This window comes from Lepidochelys kempii, chromosome 2 (assembly GCF_965140265.1).
Source record: "Lepidochelys kempii isolate rLepKem1 chromosome 2, rLepKem1.hap2, whole genome shotgun sequence".
NCBI lineage: Eukaryota > Metazoa > Chordata > Testudines > Cheloniidae > Lepidochelys > Lepidochelys kempii.
The window spans coordinates 20,361,332-20,384,345 of record NC_133257.1 but is presented as its reverse complement, the minus strand read 5'-3'; positions in this window follow the sequence as shown (position 1 = coordinate 20,384,345).

Below are 23,014 nucleotides of genomic sequence, written 5' to 3'. Positions count from 1 at the left end.
GAACAGCTATATTAAAACATAACATGGTCTCCAGAGTCTATTGTAAGCTGTGACCTGCCACAATCTGTTCTGCCCCAGGCAGTCCAGAGCCCCCCCTTCCAAAATGGAGGATGACTGTTGGTCTCCGCAGCCCCACCCTCTATCCAATAATATCAGCCATTCCACACAAACAGCACTGAGGGGAGGAGAGAAGTCTGCATAGTGGGGCTTCACTCAGCGTCTACCTACCAACATCACTGCTGGGGTCAGTGGATAAAGATGGTCTTTCTACCTTTAGATAAGTGCTTGGAAACTTGCGTGCCATTCTCTGGTTGCCTCTGTTGTACTTCAGCGTGATGTGCATTGTGGGCAGCTCAGATCATACTTCAGAATGCACTGGCTCCACACTGTCCTCCCTGTTAGCGCCCTCCATATATGCCAGGAAGAAAAGGGGGCAGAAAAACTGCTGGAAAGGAATAAGTTAGATCAGCCCTGCAGCTACAAAGCCATCTTTGTCACCACCCCAGCAGTCCTGCACTGAATGGAGCGTGGCCAAACCTGGGGACTGGGCCCTGTTCATTTTTTCAACATTTTGCAGTAAGGACAGATGAGCAGATTTGTTTCTGCTGTGAAGGCACCAGTTTTCATGAGGACTTTGCAAGACTGATTGATAATGAGGAGTATTTTGATAAAAAGACAAAACAAACAACAAAAAATACCAGCAAGTCTATTCCAGACAGGGTAATAATTACAGCCAATAAATATGGCTCTATAAATACATGCCTTTTTAGTATGATTGAGCCAGTAGAATGTATTTTGTCTCTGCTTCGGGATTTCTTATTTAGCAGATCATTGACCCATCAGACCCTCATAATGTCTCCAAAGTAGCTGTCACTCAGAGAAACTTTAGTCACTCAGAGAAACTTTAGTTCACAGATCAATGTCCCAGTAAATTGTAACAACCTCTTTCAGAGCTGTTATAATTCATTGTATCAAGGCCCTACTTAAGATAGTTTTAGTTTGTGCACCATTGACCCAGTTGACTGGAATGGCTTCTCTGGAGCCCTTAATGTGTTGTAGGGCAAAGCAGATGCTATGTATTCAGTGCAAGTACTGGAAAATACACTGTAGGGAACAATCCTGCTAATCAGTGTTTTCTACCTCTGATTTTCCTGACTTGGAGCCGGTTTCGGATAGCACTTGCACTGACATAAGTCAGTCACTGAAGGCAGTGGCATTATCCCATGGTTGGACAGGTGTAAATGAGATCGGCATAAAGAGCTCCAATTCTACAGGCTAAAATGCTTGATGAAGTTTTCAAGTAGAAACACCCACAACTTCCTGTACAAATGGGGCCACATGCTGGCTCATGCTCTGGTTGTTCTGAGCTGCTCTGATGGCACAAAGCAGCCATCCAGTACACTCTCAGCTCCCTAAAGATTCGCTCCCCTCTAGTGTGGCGAGAACCCCAGGCGGCATACAGCTGGCATAGCTTTAACTTATACCAGGGTCTGGCCTCATCCTTTGCCAGACATAAAAGTGACTTAAGGCCATTTTTTGCCTTGCCTCTCCTCTTGAGCTGCACTGAGAGCAGGAGGGGCATCAGGTCAGAAAAATCTGGGAGGGGTAAGGCAAAGTTGTATCAGCATCCCCTCTTCCCCCACTCTGCTGAGGCAGCAGCTGTTCGTAGTGGGTTAGCTGGCCAGTCCTACCCCAACGGTGGTGGGGGGTGGGCTGGCTGAGTGACCCACTGATGGCTGGCCTGGGAGAGGGATCAGGGACCATCTCACTCCACACTCAGCTCCTGCCCAAGCTGCTGCTGCTGCTTCCTGGTGGGGAGAGCAGGGGCAACGCCTCACAAGCTATGTCTACAGTGCAGCTGGGAGCGAGCCTCCCAGTGTGGGTAGACAGATGTGCTAGCTCAGCTCAAGCTAATACACTAAAAATAGCAGTGTGGGTGTCATAAGAAAGGCCATACTGGGTCAGACCAATGGTCCATCTAGCCCAGTAACCTGTCTTCCAATAGCGGCCAATGCCAGGTGCTTCGGTGGTGGCTTGGGCTAGCCACCCTATTACAAACCCACCCAACGACCTGGGTCTGAGTTTGGATGGCTAGCCCGAGCTGCTGCTGGTGCCACAATATCCCCAGACTTTTGGATGCCTTTCTGAACCAAAACTGAGCTCCAAACCCTCTGTTGCATGCCCCATTGTTACTTCAGCAAGGTATTTTTTAAAAATGTATTTATATTTAAGTGGATGTGGGCCACAAGTCTGTGACAAGATCAGAAAAAAATGTTAAGCACACAAAAACAAGGGTGTACACAGGGAATGCAAAGAGGTCCTAAAGCCACAGAAATTTTCAAAGGGCAGCCCTTGGGCCAATTTCTTTCCCTGCATCATAAGGCCAACAATGAGTGGAGACACACAAAAGAAAATCAGCATGGTTAAGCTCAAAGTGTCTTGCAGATCTTCATCCAGATACATGGACAGTGTTTCCTATCATGGACTTTCCAGCCCATTCCAACCCTTTACCCAGAATGCTACACAGCCATGTGGCCATGTCTAGTCCAAGATCAGCAGAACTCTCTGCACCCTCACCCTTGGAAAGATCACAGTGCATGGTAAATAATTCCTACTTTTTAACCAGGACTTTAACCCACACTGGGGTTATATAGAGATGGGTAAAATGGCCTCTTGAGAGCAATAATGGTCACTTCTCCATGTTTATACAGGGCCTAACACAGCAGGGTCCTAACTGGAGTCTGTAGGAGCTGTTATAATAAGAGCAGTACTGATAACCTTAAGGTGTTCAAATACCATGAGTCATGAGACTGTCTTAAAAAATTAGACTAAAAAAAATTACACATTTTAGGGTCTTTATTTGACTTCTGGTTTTCAAGCCTTGAGGGCACACTCTGGTCATGTTTTCTAGATTTTCTCCACAGTCATGAGTGCTAGAAATGTACCTGGGTGTGGGAAGGGGGAAAAGAACCAAAGTTGAGCATTTCATGTAACCACGAGACTCCAGGACCTGGGGCTTTAGGCAAGACATTGTGCAACTTGTAATAATGTCACAAGAGTTGGCAATGCTGCCTGGGAAGATCTCCCCAACCCTGAGCTACTACATAGGAACATACACCACAAAGTGTAAGTGTCAGCTGCTTTCAAACACCAAGGTATGAGCTGAATGCTGCTGCTCCTTGTCATCCTTGAGGGCAAGATCTATATACAACATATTTAATCAAGTACAAATGAGTTCATGCTATTTCTCCTTGCTGGCCCTCTCTCCCCCTGCTCCATGCCTTGGGGACTCTCCTCCTCCGTGAGAATATTAAAGTAAATATATAGTCTCAGATTTCACAGAGCAGCAATTACAGAATAAAGAGATCACATTTCCACAGCTTGTAATTTGCATTACTTCATCCCTTGCTCAGCGATGTGAACAGACAAGCTCAGAGAAACAGCTGAAGCTCAGCAGACAAGGTTGACTCCATTGTGAGAGAGCTGCCTAAATCCAGACGCTCTGCGCAGCTTGCAACAAACAGGGTTTGTGGGGAGAGCTGGAGGGAGCAGGTTTCTCACATGAAGCCAGAAAACTCACTTTCCTTTTGCAAATCAGGCCCACAGCCAGCCAAGCAATACTACATAGGGGTGAGGGGAGAGAATATGACTTTGGTGGCGCAGCCCCACCCTACCAGGGGCCTGATTCAAAGCCCATTAAAGTCAATGGAAATACTCCCATTGACTTAATAGGCTTTGAATCAGGTCCTACGTCCTATACATTACATTATTTATGCTTAAGATAAATTCTAAAATGGCCAGAACTCAACAGGCACAACAGAAATTATGGCAAAAACCTATGGGACATAACAGAGGGTGGTGCCCCTTCCTTAGACAACTGGAATCATCCCACTGAATTGTAGAGCAGGCCTGTACTCAGGTCTATAGGATTGTTCACTGCAATTAAATTCTATAGGTATACAGACCAAGAGGGAGACTTTTTCAGCTTAGCAGAATGAGGGTCCCTCATCACTGGAGGGAGAAGGAATGCAATCCCACTAGCTGCCTGCTGGGGGGAAGTCAGCTCCAATGCATTGTTCCCCCTTTCCCAAGAAACTCTGAATGGCTCTCATTGGTGTGCCCAGTGCAGCAAGGAGGCCACCAGTCCATTGCCATGCTCCACAGCATTGCTCCTCCACACTGAGCCCTGGGACTAATTGGACTCAGCCAGCATGAATTTACCTGTTTTCCCCTCCTGTGGTCTCCGCCCTCCACTCCAGTGGGGTAGCTCCAGGGGAAAGTGACTGGTGTAGTATGTGGAGCCAAGAGCCATTGCGGATCTTGGGCAATAAGATGGTTTCAGGGATGGGCCCTTGGATTCTTCCATAAGAGGAATGAGCCAGTCTCACCCACACCTGACAGAACAGTTTGTATCTAACTCTGGAAGTGCAGTTCACTGAGTTTCCCTCTATCCAGAGTGACCCAGCTACAGGACAATAGGATCCTTCAAAGGAGGCCTCAAAGGGTCCTTCCCTCAGCACAGTTTGAAAAACAAGGTAAAAAGAAAAGGAGTACTTGAGGCACCTTAGAGACTAACCAGTTTATTTGAGCATAAGCTTTCGTGAGCTACAGCTCACTTCAATCCAAGTGAGCTGTAGTTCACGAAAGCTTATGCTCAAATAAACTGGTTAGTCTCTAAGGTGCCTCAAGTACTCCTTTTCTTTTTGCAAATACAGACTACACGGCTGCTATTCCAAAAACAAGGTACAATTTCCTGCATTTTAGAGCATTTCACACACATACTCTTAGACGATTGTCATCTGGAATGTGGAACTCGCATAGCTTGCCTGTGGCAAATTCCACCGTGTGAAATACCAACAGGCATAAAGCAGAAATCATGACCAGGCCCCAAGTGCACTGAACACCCCTCAGACCAGCTTAGCTAAGTTCTCCACTTTGTTATTTTCAATTTGAAAGGTGAAGAACTCTGGAGGGTTTGGTCTCACTCAGCATGTGAGGATTTGCATGTACACCACACACAGCCAGCCTTGCACAATGGGAATCTTTTGCACCCCTAACCCACTGTCTAGAGCTTGCAGATCTTATATGATACTTACAGTGAGCCCACTCCCCACAGATATATGAACTGTTTGGAGCTGACAGAATAGAAGAGGGCATTTGCTTTGTATTGGACATGGCCACTATGCTGGCACAAGGATCCCAGCTTATCCAGACCTTGGGATTGTTGGGATCTGCGGTTTTTGTTCAGGCCCATTTCTGATTTAGAATAATCAGTTTTCAGAGTGGTAGCCGTGTTAGTCTGTATCAGCAAAAATAATTAAAAATAATTTAATAACAAATAAATGTGTTAGTCTCTAAAGTGCCACAAGGACTCCTCGTTATTTTAGAATAATCAGTGACTGCATTTGCATATGCAAGTAAAATATACCCATCCTTCCCAGAGATGGAAGAAAAATCTGCAAAGAGGAAGCTTTGGGATCCTCATTGCTTGGGATTTAAAAAAAAAAACAAACTACACAACACTTTGCAGAAAAAAATGCTGTGCAGGAATAGGGATGGGCTACAACCAGTGTGTGGGGAACAGGCCTGAGCGCAAGAGACCTGGGTTCTATTTCTGGCTCTGCCTGGGACCTTGTGCAAATAATTTCACCTCTGTGCCTCAGTTTCCCCATGGAGCTATAGCTAAGGAGGACTATGGATTAGTGTTTAAAGCTGTTATTTTCAAATGAGGCCTCTTACACTTGGGAACCTGCCATGACACTCCTTCGCTGTGATTGTCACAGCTGCTGAGTTCGTCACAACTGCTGAGTTGTCATTGATTTTGGGTGATCAGAACCTCTGAAAAATCAAGCCCACAATGTTTCAAGTTGGGCAGCTGACGTGGTCTCCTTTGAAGATAACAGTCGGAAGGACAGCGGACCAGACCCTGATTGTCCTACCAAAGCATTGAGAGGAGAGAAAACAAATGGGAAAGGAATGGAAAGGCCACAGTATCATTGTGGGGATGGGCCCAGAGCCCAAAGGGCATACACCTCCCCTCCATCACACTGCACATGCTTTCTGGGAGCACCGCACAGCTGCGGGGGTGCAAGTGTGTGGGTGGGCCAGGTGTGGCCAGGCTGGGGAGCTGTTACTCTACCTGCCGTGCTCCCATAGGGAAAGGAGGTCAGCTCAATGGCAAACTGCAGCATGACCCACGGCAGAATGGGGAGGAGTGTGCAGCTAAGATAATAGTGGGACAAGTGAGTCAAACCCATCCTGCTGGGAAGGCCTGCGGAGTTCATCTCCACTTCCCTGGCTGGCGATCTATGCAGCTGAGGCCCTAGTTTCCCATGGATCCCCAGCCTCCACAGATAATGCTGCTCCTCTCCTGCCTTTCCCAGGAGGTTCCCCCCCTCACCTCACCACAGGGAAGGAAGGCTGCACCTCAGTTATCCCTCCTGGGGTTGGACCCGTTTTCCCCTTCTGTGGTTTTTCCACAAAGGAGGATAAGCTTTGCTCCTGAGCCATTCCTGCACACTGTGAACTTTCACCTAGAAACGGCCTAGTTTTTCCTTTCGTGTTGCTTTTCCACACCACACCCACTGGATGGCAGTATCACCATTCATTGTTACACAACGCCGGCTCTGTGCCTCCTCTGTAGGCTAATGACATTCCTCACACACACACACACACACACACACACACACACACACACACACACACAGTCGCTTTGCATAGGTTTCACTCCACTAGCTGTTAACAACATTGGGAGCCCTGGCGTAAAAAGGACCACAAGCTCCTGCTGGTGTTTTAGGCCGTGTGGCATCCTACCTTGCTCAGAGCAGGTCCAATTGTTGTGATGCTTAAAATGCCGGTGGGTGGCACAGCTGCATTAGGGCTCTCCACACTGCTAACGCCAGTGGAGTTGGACGGGTGTTGGCAACGGGGGGAATTTTTTTTGCGGGCGGTCCCTAGCGTGGAGAAGGTTTAATAGTAACAGATGCAACAATGTATGCAAAGCTAGAGGAGCCCTAAAGTATCAGTGCATCATGGGCTGGGGGTAAAATTGTGCTTCGTGGTAGGTAATGCAGGTTGACAAGAAAGAGCTTTTAATTGAGAGTGTGAGGTCTTCCTTTAAAAGCCCACGAGATCCCTCTGCCTTGCCCAGCACAATTAATGAGTTATTCAGTTGCTAACTCTGTCATCCTGTAGTAGTCAGCTGGTGAAATTATGTTAAACACATTCAGCAACTCTGCACCCACAGGCCCGAAGAATGGAAATGTGATTTATGACAAAGCAGCCTGGGCGCAGTAATGAAATAAGATAATTGCTCTGGAGTTTGTTTGTTTCTGAAGCATTCCTTTTAAATTTTATCAAAACCCCAGTCAACACATGTAGGGGGGTTTCTCTGTGGCGTGGATGTAGCAACACTAAGATCCACCCAGCAATTGCGATAATACAGACCCAGTGTTGCTTCTTGAACTGAGGGCCTGATCCTGCCCCAACATGCACAGGCCTCTCACCTGCGAATGGAGTGATCTCCACAGCCTGACGGGCACACAGCAGGCTATATGTCAGACAGACTGCGTTTTGCACTGTGCGATCCTGATGTCCTACGAAGTCTGCATTAGGACAGCTATTTATGTCTTTCTGATCTGTGTGCAGAGGCCCATAGTGGGTGTGGTTTGACCTGAAGTAGCGAGTCTCAGCTATGGAGACAATACTTGGGCTTGGGACCAGGAAAGAGAAGGGGTAGCATGTGTGCCTTTAAACAGCCTTTACTCTCACTGGGCGTTCTGCGGCAGCTTGGGGTCTGCCCTGCCCTCAGCATAAGCCAGAGCAGCTTCAAAGAGAACAGTCAGAGTGCAGTGGGTTCTGGCTACAGCCCTTGCCAGCCTGCCCCCTTGATTCCCTGGCACATGCCCTACTCTTGGGCTGGGAGCAGGACTTTCAGGGCCTTCGTTGCCAACTCGACACTGGTCACAGAGGCCCCTGCAAAGGAGGATTCTCCCAGTGGCTATATCTGCCCCCTTTATGCTACCAAAGTGGTATGAAAGAGGCTTAATACTGAGAACCAGGCCAAATGGGGGGTTTAAAATATAATTTTGTCTGTAATAAGAAATTTAATCTTAAATTCATTAGTTTCTCTCCTCAGAAAGAAACCTTTGTTGTGACAAGCGAGCCCGATCCCTGGTACCCTTTGTCCTTCATGCCAACAGCCCTTCAAGTGTGGCCTCTAACTTCAGGAACCCCTCCACAGCACCAAACCCCTTAACCTGAGCCATCGTGGCTTTTGAGAGCTATTCATTACATGGGATTTAGATCAGGAATTTCTTCAGAAGAGGCACCAAAGCCCCTGCTGGGGTGAAGAGGTTGCCGGCACTTAAAATGCATTAGGCTCTGGCCTGGTCAGATAGAACCAGTAGAACTGAGGGCAATGAATCACCGCCCCACCCTCCCATCTCCCCCCCCACACACACACACTCTATGTTCTGCCTGAAGAGATTGCTACAACTTTGTTGGTCATGCCTAACACAGTTAATAAAGCTATTCTCCGCTACCTATATCTACAGACCATTAGTTACTGGGCTGAATGTAGGAATGACGGGGTGAATTTCTATGGCCTGTATTACGCAGGTGGTCAGACTAGATGATCAGAATGGTCCCCTCCGACCTTAGAATCTCTGAACGCGCTGTAGCTTGCTGCATGCTTCTCAATGGCCTAAATGTCATTGCCCAGTGGGCCGTGGTTTTCACTTCACGTGCGTGTCACATGCCACAAAATGCCGCAGCCTTTACCACTGGCCTTTGGAAGTTTGTTTCCTGGTGTCAGCAAGTTTGACAAAGTAGGAAGATCAAGGATTGTTTTATTTGGAAAATATGTACGAGAAAACGGGCCCTACCACAGACCACAGTGCACTTGGATAGGCAGCAGTGCACAAGGAAGAAGCCCCCCGACAGCCATGTCTCCAGCATCTGAAATACATAGATCCAAATTCTGTCCATGTGTCTGAAGACAGTGCTCAGTCCACATGAGAACCATCCAGGGTGCAATACAAACCCTGTTGTCCCATTAACACAGAGGGGCATTCTAAAATCTTTCACCTGGGCGCTTTCTCCTCTAGAGTGCTGGAACTAGCCTTCAGGAATAATGAAAATAAAAGGAAAATATTGCAGCTTTTAAAAACTCCAGCTGCAGCTAACAGTGTCACCTTCCAACCCCGTGGTATACGGCGCCTGTGTGCTAGTTATATAAAGCAGCTGTAAACTCACGGAAGGGTGAGCAGACAAACACAATGAGCATGCTACTAACCTAACAGTGCATGCACTGACCTGTTAGCAGCACAGCTAAGCAGCTTGCTGTACAAATGCTATTAGGAGTTTAGTCCTACTCAGCATCTCCCTAGTGCTACTTTCAAATGAAAGATCTTCTACAATTTTAAAGACACAAGACATTTGTTATTAATCTCCTCAAGACCAAACCGTGCCTGGTCTGAATGTAGGTGCACACTGGGGAGGGGATAGGAACACCACTTCCCCTTTCCCCCGCGCCAGCCTGTGTGAGAGCAAGGCAAAGCGGCACCCCTGCACTGGAGAGAGCAGATGGACTATTTCCTCTCTACTCCTCCAAGGGCAGAAGGCAGGACCATGGCTCTATACCACCCAGACACTGACCAACTGAGGTGGCTGGCTGCATGGTGGGAAGTAAGTATTATGTCCCTTTGTGGGGTACCAGGCAATACGAAACCTCTGCACACCTAGGAGCCTAAGGAAGAAAGCATAAGTGTGGCTCCACTGACAACAGCTATGTCTAAATGGCACCATCTAGTCCTTAGTTATCTGGGTACCTTTGGGATGTGGAATCCTCAGTGTAGGAATGCTCTCAGCTCTCCACATTTTCACTTGGAACTCCACCGTGGAGGTGTCATTCCCATGTGAGCCTGGTGCGTGCATCCAGCCTGACTCTGTTGGGTGTAACTTTCATCTCTCGTGGGGCGTGGCTCCTGTGGTTTAAGAAGAGACATAGTTACTTAGTCAGGGCTAGCACCAATTCCTGAGGGCAGGCATTGGGTGAGGGTGTTGAGTGATGCAGTCCCAGATATTAAAGCGTTAGCACAGGAGCAAACTCACTTCTCTCACCCTCCCATCCATCACCAATCCTTGCTCTCAACTGTAAACAAACCTTAGCTATTGGCCCAAGCCCAAATCTGAAGCAGCTCAGACAAAATGCAGAAGCCAAACCCAGCCCCAAAACCTCCCGTTTCCTTGTATTTTGTTTAATTTACTGTCTGAGGAAGAGAGCAGAGGCAGGTCTGCATCACCATGCTATTGGTTACATAAGGAGCTGTGGCCAGCAGCACTTACCAGCAGTACCGCCTAGCGATTAGGTACCTGGGTCACAATTCTCCCCAATCTCTAGCACCTGCTGCTTGTGATCGCTCTGGTGCAGTGGCCATCTCCTTTCTAGTAGAGGGTGATTCAGCCTTCCAATCTGTCACCAATTGAGTCCATCCCCTTCCGGGGATTAACAGAGTCCAACAAAATATACAAGTCTAATGTTTCCCCGCCACCACCAAAAAAAGTCTTCAGCGCACATCCCGGACTCTGTGGGCTACCCATCCTCACCTCAGGGCTTAGTGTCTCAATCCCCCTCATCTCCAGTTTTGTGCCCCCTTCATGGGAAGGTGGTTGGTAGGGGAGACCAGGCCCTCCCTCTCCACCAACCTCTGGCCCAGGGCCCCATGGGAGGCAATGATATCAAACATGCACGAGTGCTTTGTGGCTTCTTCCCTTGGCCACTTCCTACCACCTGCCCTCCTGGTCCAGGGCATGGTCAAAAGCCTCCCAAATGATCCACCAGAAGATGGAGTGAAGAGTTCCCTAGTCCTAGGAAAAGGCTAGTCCCTCCTCCAAGCCTGGGGTAACTGCTGCTTGCAGCCCTCACCCCGGGCACCAGAACTCCAGCTGGACCCTTATTCAGGAGCTCTCTCCTCCTCTCCTGTCTGCCCGCCTTCTGAGCTGTCCGGCTTTCTCTTAAGCTCCTCCTTCACCTGGAGCAGGCTTCGCAAGTGTGGTAGGCTGGACCTGCTCCTCAACCCTGTCTATCCCAGTCCTGGGGTTACATACCCCACCACAGGGGCCGAATTAATCCTTGGTGCAACTCCGCCGACATCAACATAGGTACCACAGGGATTATTTTGCCACATTATTGGCAAGATCATGACGGCCTTCACTCCACCAGGCCAGGGGTATGCGTACAAAGCTGTGCACAGGAAGCCTCTGGGTCCCTGCTCTTTGTGGGGAAAGGGAGCCACAGGGACTGTTCCTTCCTGCTTCCTTCTTGCCAGAAAGGATGCTGACAACATGGGTGTGCTGCTAGGTCATTGGTGTGCCAATATGCCCTTCCCACACTGCACTGGCTATTGATGTGGGGTTGCTGTGCCAGTTCCATCCTAATGGATGAAGCAGATTATCTGTAGACAAACACACCCCTCTGTGCACGTAGTGAAATCTGGGAAGAGATTGTGCCTCAGGCAGACACAATGTCCCAGGTGCAGCTCCTGAGCTGGTCAGGCCTATGCTGGGCTGTGACGGAAAAGCCACAGTCTAGCCCTGGGATTATATAAAGATATGAAACAGACAAACCAATCTGAATGTGTTGCTTAACATAACACTTCTGTGACTGCAACATTGGGTTGAGTTAAACCAGCAAAACCTAAACGGAGAGAGAAGAGAGTGGAAATGGAGAAAATGCTTCACTGTAGGACTCCCACCAAGTCAAATTCTCCCTAAAATAATCCCTAGAGCAGATCTTTTAGAAAATCATTCGGTCTTGATTTAAAAGTTGTCATTGATGGAGAATCTGCCATGACCCTGGGTAAATTGCTCCAATGATTAATTATTCTCACTGTTAAAAATGTATGCCTTTGTGTGGGTGTCCTGGTGCTGGAGGGTTGGGGTCAGCTGATCACAAACCTCCAGGAACGTTTGCTTCTTCATGTGAAAGTTCTGGACCCACTGCTGGTCATTCCAGGTCTCCACGACAATGTGATCCCACCCATCTGTGCTTGTGGCTCTTCTCCAGAAGCACTGGGGAATCTGCAGCTAAAGCAAAAGGCATGAGCAGAACCAGCTGGATTGCAGCTGGCATTGTAGTGTCCCCCTCTGATAGGTGCCATTGGCAGGTCAAAAACTACCACCAAAATGTCCACCAGCATCTCACTAATTCTGTTGATGGGTCCTGTTGCTGAGAGCCTGAAGACACAAAATGGCTCAGCTGGATGTGTTTGTGGGCTAAAACCCCCCAACTCTCTTTTAGTCAACTCCCATGGGATGGACGGACAAGTGCTCCCACAATCCCCTATGAAACAAGCTCTCGAGTGGCTACAGCTGATGAGGGTGCTAGGAGCCCTGAGATACACAACAGAAGCTGAAGCTCTGAGTTGATCTGAACAGTGCAGTACAGCTTGGTTATGAGGCCCAGGTTTCCAATGCAGTGTCAAGGTTCCTTCCCCACTCTGAACTCTAGGGTACAGATGTGGGGACCTGCATGAAAGACTGCCTAAGCTTATTCTTACCAGCTTAGGTTAAAAACTTCCTCAAGGTACAAACTTTGCCTTGTCCTTGAACCCTATGCTGCCACCACCAAGCGTGTTAAACAAAGAACAGGAAAAGAGCCCACCTGGAGATGTCTTCCCCCCAAAATATCCCCCCAAGCCCTACACCCCCTTTCCTGGGGAAGGCTTGATAAAAATCCTCACCAATTTGCATAGGTGAACACAGACCCAAACCCTTGGATCTTAAGAACAATGAAAAAACAATCAGGTTCTTAAAAGAAGAATTTTAATTAAAGAAAAGGTAAAAGAATCACCTCTGTAAAATCAGGATGGTAAATACCTTACAGGGTAATCAGATTCAAAACATAGAGAATCCCTCTAGGCAAAACCTTAAGTTACAAAAAGACGCAAAAACAGGAATATACATTCCATCCAGCACAGCTATTTTACCAGCCATTAAACAAAAGGAATCTAACGCATTTCTAGCTAGATTGCTTACTAACTTTTTACAGGAGTTCTGAAAAGCATTCCTGATCTGTTTCTCAAAAAAGCATCACACAGACAACAGACCCTTTGTTTCCCACCCCTTCAGCTTTGAAAGTATCTTGTCTCCACGTTGGTCATTTTGGGTCAGGTGCCAGCGAGGTTACCTGAGCTTCTTAACCCTGTACAGGTGAAAGGGTTTTTCCTCTGGCCAGGCGGGATTTTATAGCCCTGGGGACAGAAAAGTGGATACCCTTCCCTTTGTATTTATTACAATGCTCAAGAACAGGCTTGAACACAGCACATAGACCCAGGCATGGTGTGTTGTGCAGACGTATCCAATGGCCCGTAAAGTCTAGCAAAACGTGCCACACCTCAGCCCTTTTTTTGTCCATTTTATTTTTTTGCCTCTACTGAGCCCTTGCTGCTGCTGGCTGGGTGGCGGCTTGGGGAGCACAATGGACATATAGGAAGCCTGTAGCAGAACCTGCAGAAGGGCTCAGAACCTTGAAAACCACAAGATCACCTTTTCCCCTGTGTCTCAATGGGATTTCTGCAAGTAAAGCATTTGCAACATGCACCCTATTCAGTGTGTCGCGAGAAGGATGCTATCTTTTTTGCTATAACACTCAGTATGAGTTTGGTCTGGTGTACTCTTACTCACACAGAAGCTAATCCTATAAATAAGGATTCCTCATAGACAGACTAGAGCCCATCAGCATCTTCTGATACAGTACATATTCCTCTGATATTTTGTTACGAAAAAAGAAAGTTGCAAAACCTAAGAGGCTGGTATTATAACAATCCCTGCACTCTATTTAACCACTGACCCAATTTGGTAATTACAACATGGTCAAGTCCTTCTTGGATCTGGCACCGGTTGTCATATGCCTGAATGATGAGTAGTCCCAGCTGTTGTGCTTCACTTTATTTATTTAAACACAGGGTCATGCAAATTTAATAACGTCTAATCTACTGAGCACTGAATGAATCATACAGAACAGACTGAAGAAATCCTAGATATTACTTCAGAGTTTACAAGTGATTTTCCTGGAAGAAGTTTCATGGAATTTCGTTAGCTAGGAGTCTTGCAGGGCTTTGTGGAGGAAGCTTTTCATCAATGATGTATTGGTTCACTGGGGGATTTAAAATGTGTTGTGAAAGGCAGTGGATGTAATTCTCATCCCTTAACTTGACATGATAAAACAAAATTGTTTCTCCTGTAAGGCGCTTTATTTGAAAAATAGTCCATCTATTCATTACCCCTGTCTCCACTTTTGATGACCTCTTTGTAAGGTTATAGGTTGCCAAATACTTTTGCTGACATACACTGACATCACAGCTCCTATAATAAAACTTGGTGAGATAAATTATGGCCACATTGGGAGGCCCCCTTACAGAAGAGAGGGGTGGCTCATGGAAAACCTTCCCATTCATAGCACAAGTCTGTCTTGTTATGGTTGCTAGCACTCCAGGAGCACAGGGTGGGCGACAACTGACCAGGGCTGACCACAGCTCTCTAGGGCTGCATCTATACTACCATCTGTTGCCCAGTGCCAGGGAGGAATAGGGTCATGGCATGGATTATCCCATGGCATACCTGGATTATCCCTTCTGAGACCTAGGCTATGTCTACTGTGACAAAGTTCCTGCTGTACCTTGGTGGGTCTTGCACTTATTGGCGGATTTGCTCACCTTGGAGCTTCATGGCAGCCCTCAGCTTGGCCGTTTTTCTGAATTCACAGTCCAGGTCGACTCCACCTGTGTCTGACCAGGAGTTGGGATGATTTGGGGGGAACCCAGGCCCGCCCTCTACTCTGGGTTCCAACCCAGGGCCCTGTGGAATGCAGCTGTCTAGAGTGCCTCCTGGAACAGCTGTGCCCAACTCCCTGGGCTACTTCTCCATGGCCTCCTCCCAACACGTTCTTTATCTTCACCATAGGGCCTTCCTCCTGGTGTCTGATAATGCTTGTACTCCTCAGTCCTCCAACAGTCCGCGTTCTCACTCTCAGCTCCTAGTGCCTCTTGCTCCCAGCTCCTCACACACACACACACCACAAACTGAAGTGAGCCCCTTTTTAAAACCCAGGTGCCCTGATTAGCCTGCCTTAATTGATTCTAGCAGCTTCTTGATTGGCTGCAGGTGTTCTAATCAGCCTGTCTTAATTGTCTCCTGATTGTTCTGGAACCATCCCTGTTACCTTACCCAGGGAAAAGGGACCTACTTAGCCTGGGGCTAATATATCTGCCTTCTATTACTCTCCTATAGCCATTACACTATGAGCTAGCTCATATTCTCACTACTTCTTACTGGTTTCAGATGGGTTTGTACTTAGCGTGGCTCAGCAATGCCTCTGGTGCCTCTACCCATGCTACCATGGCTACACTGCTATTTATGCTTGTGCTAGCTCAATGAGAGCTAGTGAGAATATGTGTACATGAGCCGAGGAATCACACCTCTCACCCAGAGCATAGATGTAGCCTTGGTCTCAGAAGGGATAATCCAGGTCAGGACCATGACCCTATTCCTCCCTGGGCCCTGGACAACAGCTGCAGGGCAGTACTAGGAGGGACCAGAGGCTACTCCTGTAGAAAAGATGTATCAATTGAGGTTCCTGAATATGTTCCCCACCAGTCCTAAGTTATTAGGAATCAGTGTACGCTCCCCATTACACCTGCTGAATCAAGGGATGCCTATTCAGAGAGTGCTCTTCCTTTTATCCCCTAAGATGGCTCTTATAAAAGCTATACTGTGATAACATTCCTGCTGGAGATAACCTATGCCTCCTTAGAAAGGGGGAAGCATGAGGTAGTATCTGAAGGCATATGCTTGTCAGATCTCCACTCAAGAAACTATCTCTGGATTTTGATGTTCTGAATTGGGTAAGTAGCAGCAAGTAATCAATGGCGTTAATGGGATCATAGAAAGGTAGGGCTGGAAGGGACATTGAGAAGTCATCTAGACAAGCCCCCTATGTTGAGGCAGGACCAAATAAATCCAGACCATCCCCGACAGGTGTTTGTCTAACCCGTTCTTAAAAACCTACAGTGATGGGGATTTCACAACCTCCCTTGGAAGCCTAATCCAGTAATTAACTATCCTTATTGTTAGACAGCTTTTCCTAATATCTAATCTAAATCTCCCTTGCTTCCAATTAAACTGATTATGTCTTGTCCTTCCTTCAGTGGACATGGAGAACAATTGATCACCATCCTCTGCATAATAGCCCTTAATATATTTGAAGACTATTATCAGATCCTCCCTTCTCTAATGTCCAGCTTTGCTTTTTTTAAACTTTTCCCCATAGGGCATATTTTTAAACCTATTATCATTTCTGGTGCTCTCCTCTGGACTTTCTCCAGTTTGTCCACATCTTTTTTAAAGAGTGGCACCCACAATTGGACACAGTACTCTAGCTGAGGCCTCAACCCTCACAATACCCTAGGCCTTTCCCCCATTCCACTCCACTCCTTCCCCCAAGTTCCCACCCCCACCCCACCTCTTCCCACCCCTGCCTGTCTCTGCCCTTTCCCAGCCCCTCCCCCTGCTTCTTTCTGCCCCCACTCCACCCCTCTACCTCCAGTTCCTCCAGCATGCCACTGAACAGCTGATCACCGTGGGTGGGAGGCATTGGAAGGGAGGGGGAGGCACTAATGGGCGGAGCCTGCCAGTGGGTGGGAGGTCTGGGGGGGAGAGGGAAAACCTGATCCGCAGGGCTGCCGGTGGGTGCTGAGCACCAATTTTTTCCTGTAGGTGTTCCAGCCCTGGAGCACCCACAGAGTTGGCCCCCCTCTTTGAACCTGTTCTTTCACAATTTTGGCTTGCATTCATTCCCCCTTCTTGTTAATATTAATTGTGTTAAATATCTGGTCACAATTGTACCTTTTTACCAAATACTGAAGCACAGCAAGCATTAAACACCTCAACCTTCTTGATGTCTCCATTATTGGCTCTCCTTCCCTACTAAGTAGAGGATCTACACTTTCCTTCATCTTTCTCTTGCTCCTAATCTACTTCTAGAACCGCTTAATGCTTTTATGTCCCTTGCTCATTTTGTCCGTTTCAGATTTTTTCCCTACATGATTGTGCTATTCTTTTGTCCTCTGCCTCTGCAATTTTTCCATGTTTCCACTTTTTGTAGGATTCCTTTTTGATCTGAAAGTATTTAAAGTGCTCCTGATGGAGTTATAGGGGACTCTTACTATTCTTTTTATCTTTCCTTTGCATCGGGATTGTTTGCTGTTGTGCCTTTAATATTGTCTCAGAAACCGCCAGCTCTCCCGAACTCCTTTTTCCCTTGGATTTTCTTCCCACGGGACCTTAACTACCAGGTCTCTGAGTTGGTTAGAGTCTGCTTTCTTGAAGTCCATTATCTTTTTTCTGTTGCTCTCATTATTTCCTTTCCTTGGAATCATGAAATCTGTCATTCCGTGATCACTTTCTGAAGGCAGAAAGCAACCTGGGTGATTTGCAACCAATTCCTCTATTTGTCAGAATCACATCCAAAATGGCAGTTCTAGTTACTTTCTCCACCTTCTGAAACAAAAAGTTGTTGCCAATACATTCCAAGAACTTACTGGACATTTTGTATTTTGCTGTCTTAGTTTTCCAACAGATGTTTGGGTTCTTATTTTTCTTTTCCATCTGTGATTGTGCAGAAGACTGCAACCTCACCTCTTGACTGTGAACCCTGACACAGTGATCCATTTGCCTCTGTTGCCTCCAGACACACTCCAACCTGTTCTCCTTGGAAGCTCCAGCTAATGCAGACAGTGGCTGCCTGCTGGCTTGGCAGGGCTTTGCAGAGGGGATGTTAGACAGCAGTGTTTGTGTGCTGGAGCTTTAGAGATCACTTCTCTTGTCATAGATTGGCTGAGGTGTTTGAGTTAATAAACCCCACATTTAAGCAGGGAGTCAAAGCAGAATTATTCCCAGTGATACGCACCCCCCCCCCAACTCGGAAATTCACTTCTTCCATTGGTGTAAGAGGTGGTAGACTGGAAAGCTGGTACATTGGTGCTAAATACCATATAAGCGTCAAAACATTTTCTACCCTAATGTTTAAATTCATTTTTCTTAGATTACAGCCTTGCATGGGCAGACTTGGGGGAGGCGGGGCTTCAGACTTGCAACACATTTTGATTGCTAATTTCTGTATGATAAAAATATTTCAGGCAGCAACTTTGGAATGAGTCTCTCCAGTGATTTAACTGTGGGCTTTTAAATGAACCAACTGCTTGAACTCCTCCCTAATTTTTTGGGCCTAATATAACATTTTTAATGTTTTGTCTTTTTTTTAAAAAAAATTATAATATTTATTTTTTATTAAAACTTTTCACCCCAAATAACCTAAAATCACATTCAGGAGCAGCCATTCTAATTATAAAAATGATGCTTAGCACTTTTCAACTAGAGATCTCAAAGTGGGTGCTTTACAAAGATTGTGTTACTAGCCCCATTTTATAGATGGGGAAAATGAGGCATAGAGAAAGGAAGTGACTTACTTACTTAAGGTCAGACAGAGATGGGAACAGAACTCAGGTCTCCTGATGTTTAGTCTTCCTGTACCCTACCTGGTCCGCTTCTTTTTGTTCCCAAGCCCTTTGTAGGCATGCCACAGTCCAGTGAATCTAGTCACACTTTGGCACCTCCTTACCATACCATAAAAATTAACACTGATACCCACCACTGAAAGAAGCTCAAGAAGGTCTGACAAGTGTTAGCACCACCCATGCAAAACAGACTGATGCTCTACTTGGCTCATGAAAGCCAGTGAAGAACAATTATGATGAGAGCTGGTTGGAAATTTTTGTTGCGCCGGAAATATTTCCCCCAAAGCATCTTGAGTTCAATAAACTTTTGGCAAAGCCAAGACAGGGTTCCTGGTGGGCTGCTGGGGACCCTGGTGTTTCCAGGGTCCATGGCTCTGGGGAGCCCCACCATGCCAGGGCTTCCAGGTTCCCAATTATGGAACCAGGAAGTTGGCAGTTCTGGGAGATCCAGCTCAAGCTAGGGCTCTCAGGGCTTCCAGGCTCACTGCCATGGAGGGAAAGTCTGCAAACCAGCATGCCTAGCCCCAATGCAGTCCACATGGCAGGGTGGCCTTAGAGTCTCAGACCTTGGGACCCCCAGTAACTGCTGACTGAAGTTGCAGTGGGGAAACTAACAAGCAGCTGTCAGTGCTGGGAAAGCAAATTGCATGTTGGAAACACCAAATGTAGTTGTGTTTCTGAAACAATTTTTTTTCAGATTTTCCATTTTGGCAAGAAACCTGGAACAGTTAGTTTCAGTTTGAACTGAACAGATTATTTTTTTCCCCAAACTGAAAAATCATTATTCACTCAACTCTAGTTAAAATCACTAGTAGCAGAAGTTAAAAACCTCCTTCCAGAAAGCGAACAAGCCAGTCTTCTCTGAAAAATGTAGTAATGAACAGAAATCTTAGAGAAACAGCAGAAGACCTCTCCAGTTACCTGTCTCCAGCCTCCCATTCCTACATTAAAAAAAAAATCAAGACAGTAGTGAAAACCACATTCTAATCACAAGACATCTGTCAGCATAGTGTATGCATCACAGTCAGGTTTCAATCCAGCACACAGCACAGTGACAGCACCTGTGGCACTAAAATTTGATTTCCTCATGACAATGGATGGAGTTTATATAGACTCCGGCTTTAAGGCCAGAAGGGATCATCACGATCATCTAGTCTGACCTCCTGCACATTGCAGGCCACAGAACCTCACCCACCCCCTCCTGTAATAGACCCGTAAGCTCTGGCTGAGTTACTGGAGTCCTCAACTCATGATTTAAATATTTAAAATTTAAAATATTTAAAATATTTAAAAAATTTAAAACCTGAAAGTGACCCATGTCCCATGCTGGAGAGAAAGGCAAAAAAACCCCAGGATCTCTGCCAATCTGACCTGGATGAAAATTCCTTCCAGACCCCAAATATGGTGATCAGTTAAACCATGAACATGTGGGCAAAACCCACCAGCCAGATACCTGGGAAATGATTCTCTGTAGTAAAACTGAGCCCTTCCCTTCTACTGTCCCATCTCCAGCCATTGGGGATATTTGCTGCTTGCAATCATGGATGAGCCACTGCCACTAGAATCATAGAAGATTAGGGTTGGAAGAGACCTCTGGAGGTCATCTAGTCCAATCCCCTACTCAAAACAGGACCAGCACCGACTAAATCATCCCAGCCAAGGCTTTGTCAAGCCAGGCCTTGAAAACCTCTAAGGATGGAGATTCCACCACCTCCCTAGGTAACCCATTCCAGTGCTTCACCACCCTCATTGTAGGCAGTCTCATCATGCCATCCCCTCCATAAATGTATCCAGTTCAGTCTTGAAGCCAGTTAGGTTTTTGCCCCTACTGCATCCCTTGGAAGGCTGTTCCAGAACATCACTCCTCTGGTGGTTAGAAACCTTTGTCTAAACTGGTTGATGGACAGCATATATCCATGTGTTCTTGTGTCCACACTGGCACTTACATTAAATAACTTCTCCCCCTCTCTGGTATTTATCCCACTGATGTATTTATAGAGAGCAATCATATCTTCCCTCAGCAATCATATCTCCCTTCAGTCAAGCTCTTCCAGTCTCCTCTCATAAGGTAGATTTTCCATTTCTCTCTTCCTAGTAGCCCTTCTCTGCACCTGTTCCAGTTTGAATTCATCTTTCTTAAACATGGGAGACCGGAACTGCACACAGTATTCCAGAGGATATCTCAATACTCATACCACTTGACCTCTCTGCAGCTTTTGACCTAATCAAGTACAAAGTGCTACTGAAACTTCCATTATATAGAAGGCAGAGGCAGCCTACTAGTGCAATGGCTCCGATCATTCCTTTGCCATGGGATAGAGAAAGAGGGGCCCCAGCCTGTGGTTACTCATAGGGATCCATCTTATCTACCATCCTTATCAGTATCTACATGAGACCAACTGCACAGGTGGTGAGATGCCAAAGGTTCTGCTGCCAACACTATGTAGATAGCTGGGTACTATCTATTTAATTTTCCAGCTATAAAACCTGCACCAGGATGTTACACCTGCAGAAGATCACTTGAATGAAGAGTTCAAACTGAACCTGGGCCCGATCGTGGTGATGCCAGTCAGAAGTGGAAATGCTTTGAAGCCATATGCCTGCTATTGAGCAAGTGGTGCAAAGCTTTGCAGCCACATTTTACTCATGCTTAAGCTTGGATGACTAGATAATAGCTGCAATCTGGTAGGAAATTCTACCCTCTTCCTCCTGATGGTATCTTAGCTCATCACCTCCATCTTGTGTCACTGTAACTCACTGTATCTGGAACCAAATGTGGATACAAAGAAGCCTATCACCCATATGCTTCAATCCCTCCATTCACTCTCAGTTCACGTGTATTACCCATTCAAAGTGTTGTACCTGATCTTCAAAGCCATCGGTGGCTCAGGACCCAGCTATCGCAAGGATCATGTCTCTCTCCACAACCCACTAGGGGCTGTTTGTGGACAAAGCAGCTAATGAAGCCCAGGTCAATGTGCTAAAGAGCTGGAAACCTTGGTGAGAGGATTTGGTTGTGGAACAAAGTTTCAGAGGTGATTAGATTAATCCAGAATCTTTTTCCCCATAGTGCTTTGCAGGACCCTCCTCATTTCCACTTTAAACAACATGATGGTGTTTTATAAATTATATATATATATATATATATATATATATATATATATATATATATATATATATATATATTCCTAGTGGAGTCTCCTTATCCACGGATGGAGGAGGAGCAGAAAACTCTTTCTAGTCCATGGGGGACTTTACCATGCAGAGCTGATTCATCTGGGAAGCATTTAGACTACATGGCAATGAGCACTATAAAAATCCATTACCTCTTGCCAGTTGTAATTGTTCTTATTAGCACCCTGATTGTCACTCACAGCAGCAGAGTCAGTCTTACCATTTTTGGCTGATCTGCAAAACAACTTTGGCAAGCCCTCGCCAAATTTCACCAACACCCAAAACTCCAAACACTGAATTAACTTCTCACTCCTATTAGTGGCTGTTCCTGAGCAAGACTGAGGTACACAGTTGGGGTGGGGAAGTTCACTATTTGTGGATAAAAAACTGACTTCAGATTCCAATGCTGTCAGGCTAGCATTTAGTCGTCGCACAACAGATCAACCATGCTTCAGATCTAGTCTAACCACTGACCCTCTGATTATACAAATGAACATCCCAGTTATATCCTCAATCTTTGCACAAATTTTCATTGACTGCAATGGGACCCTCACACATGGAACAAAGGTAAGATATGGCCAGATTAGGAAGAAAGAGAAGCTCCTATACTATGATCTAGCTCAAACAGAAGTTATAGGCTTGATGCAGGAATTACTGGGTGAAATTCTACAGCCTTAATTATTGCAAGAGGTCAAGGGCCATAATGGTCCCTTCTGGATTTAGAAGTCTATGAATCCTTGATCTCTCACTCTGTCTTTCTGGGGAATTCTCCAGTTTTGTCCAAAGTGTACTATATATACTAGTTGGAAGCAGGATAGAATTCCATCTCAAATAGTAAATTTAGAGAGACCTCATATTTGATTTATGCATTACAAAAAAAAAAATCACACTGGATGAAACAGAGCAAAGGGTAGACACTGATAATTTTCCAAGCAAACACTTATAAGTTTAGCAAGCTGTCTGCATTTTTATACATTCCAGTCTGTTCTCATTACAGACGTGGCATAAAACTTTGTAGTAAATTTGGAATTCGCTGAGTGAGAAAAAGAAGATTTATACAAAGCTAAATTGAACAAATGGTGAATAATTGATTTAAGTGACCTGACAGCTCAACACTGTGCTTGTAAATAATGCATGGCTTTTCACTATAATGATCATTTAGTATTCTGTGCATCTTGATTCCTTCCTGTAAGATCCTTGACCATCCCAAAAAAGAAAATATGCTTTTCTAGCAGATTTCTCCACTTCTCCAGTAGCCATGGGCT